This window comes from Cynoglossus semilaevis, chromosome W (genome assembly GCF_000523025.1).
Source record: "Cynoglossus semilaevis isolate Cse_v1.0 chromosome W, Cse_v1.0, whole genome shotgun sequence".
In the NCBI taxonomy this organism is placed as follows: domain Eukaryota; kingdom Metazoa; phylum Chordata; class Actinopteri; order Pleuronectiformes; family Cynoglossidae; genus Cynoglossus; species Cynoglossus semilaevis.
In genome coordinates this window covers 16,216,385-16,218,896 of record NC_024327.1, presented here as the reverse complement: position 1 = coordinate 16,218,896, position 2,512 = coordinate 16,216,385, and the positions used below count along the sequence as shown (strand labels likewise).

At 39.6% G+C, this 2,512-nt stretch overlaps 1 protein-coding gene across 1 annotated transcript in view; it reads left to right on the top strand.

Moving 5' to 3' along the window:
• The window catches only part of LOC103397289 (calmodulin-regulated spectrin-associated protein 1-B-like), a 411,725-nt gene that overhangs the window by 103,872 nt on the left and 305,341 nt on the right, over window positions 1-2,512 (top strand). The gene's annotated exons all lie outside the window — the stretch shown is intronic.

Sequence of the window (2,512 nt, the reverse complement as noted above, 5' to 3'; positions counted from 1 at the left end):
TCAAGCTGGTTATATGTTTATCCACATATCCCAAGGTCCAGACTCTGAACAAAAGAAAGAGACTATGAAATATAGCCCTGGCAGCTTTCACCCAGGAAGTCAAGATGAAGCACGTTCAAATTCAGATGGAGATTCGTCTTCAGGCCTGGAAATGGACTACATTGTTGTGTCTGGTACAGTCAAAGAAGCTGAGAGGGCATGGCACGGCAGGCCTAAACAAGGAGACAAACAAAGTTAAGGAACAAGGACCACTATGGAGACTTTCAGCACACTTGTCTTTGCTGCCACAGCACTGCAAAGCCAGGTCCAGAGCAGACACAGGGAGGACCAGGAGAACACTGAGCAAGTTGCACAAAACCACATGATCAGAAACACCAGAAGTCCAGTTAGTCCTGCCACTGAGGATGGCATAGAGCTAGAACTCCTTAGTCATAGCCAAGCAAACAACACTACGAAAGTCCACCACATTCGACAGAGATCAGTCAGACACAGATTGAAGAAAAAGGCTATGAAGAGAAGTCCAGCCTTGTAGGCAGAAGTGTGTCTCCATCACTGAAATTCCCATCTGATAACTTTTTAAAAACCAGAGTGGAAGTTTATGTGCATTCACAAATTTCAATGGAAGACTCAGACGAGGGTGGACAGACTCCTTCTGCAACACCTGCATGTTGCCCAACATCTTTGGCGACATTTCAAGAGTGGGAAGGTCAGTTCGGGAGGCAGGACGCTTCTGAAACGCAGTCCCCCGTTCTCACCAACAGCTTTATCTCCCACTCGCTCTTTTAATGGATCCCCACTGAGTGAGACTGGTATCTCTGCTGAAAAAGGACTTGGATTACCATTTCTGGAAATGTAATGGAGTTCAGCAATAAGATCAAGTATGTGCACAGTCTGCGAGATCTGGGAGAAATCATTCCCATGGAGTACGTCCACATTCCACACAGCATTGTCAAGTGAGTCAGTCTGTCCCATTGTTTCAATGCCAGAATCTAAACAATGCTTTTTCAATTGTCTCAGTGACAGTGAAACATCTTATTTGCAAATTTGTAATATTGTCCATATTATTATAGGAATGTTGATTAATTTAAGTTCATCAGGATTAATGATAATTAATCAAGATCGTGATGATTGATGCTTCTACTGTACTTGGAAACATTAGGTAAGTTTACCATTTTGGAGTAGGACAGATGGTGGGAATTTAACTGGTAAGGAAGGATATTTTAAACACGTAACATAGACATACAGTTAGATTAGAAATATAAAGAAATAATTATTATTATCTAGAATCTAGAATATTTGAATATGATATTACAAGTAGGCTTTTTACACTTTTTGCTATATATCTTTTGTTTCCTTTCCCCCAAAGAACTACACTGTATAACAAGAAAGAATTTAATAACACAGTGCTAGTTACAATTCAGGAGGACTTGATTAAGGCCTGTTTACATACATCTTACTTTATCCAAAAGGTATGACGAGGAGAGACAAAGACACTATTCTGCTTGGATGACACTAATCTTTACTGATCTTGGACTGTCTCCCGAATCTAACCTGTCTTCAAACACAAGCCAATTATTGATTCTCTTATACCTTCACGTCAACTCTTTCATTACAAGACTTTGTTTTTACGTGTCAAACATGCTGCTGTGACAACTAACCCCCCCCCCTCCGCAATACCTCACCCTAAAATATATTGTACATTTAAGCATTTATAATAAAATTACCTGCATAGCATTACAAAAAGCCCACGGTCTGTTTCCAGCTTAGAGGAAGGAAATTAAAGATTAAAGCAGGTCTTCTTTTCTGCTGTCCAGGAGCTCATGTCTTATTATTGTGTCTTCACACCTTTTGTCACTGAGCATGTCTACGGTCTGATAAGTTCAGACGTCTTCACCCAGTGCTTGCTGATAATGTGACTATGCCTGTCACCTCTTTGACTTCCTCACTAATCTTTTCTCTCTATCTTCTAACTCTATGCTTAACCAGACTGGATTCAGATTTACCGAACACAGTAGCCAAGTAAGTAATATGTCTGTTAGCAACTGAATTTCACAGACCAGTGAAGGACAGAGGAGCTTCTCTATTTAAACAGTAATATAAAGTAATTAAAACTTCAGGATGTAAAATAACATTTACCCATTTTAAATATGTATATAAAGGTACTTTTTTGTAACATTTTAAGAGATTTTAGGACAACCTTTGACCTATTGCTTGGAGGGATTTTATTAGCTTTCTTTTAGCCATATTTTGACCTTACTCTACAGTTTAGTTTCTTTTTCCCCCTCTTTTCCTACGTTTTTATTTCCCATATGTTTGCTGACTGGAAGAGAAATGGAGTAGGGGTGTTCCTAAAGGAAGAATATGTACGATATGTGGTAGAGGTGAAACGAGAGTCAGACAGGTTGATGTGTGTGAAGGTAGAAATAGAAGGAGTGATGATAAATGTTGTTAGTGGTTATGCCCCACAGGTGGGCTGTGAGTTGGAAGAAAAGGAGAAGTTCTGGAAGGAGCT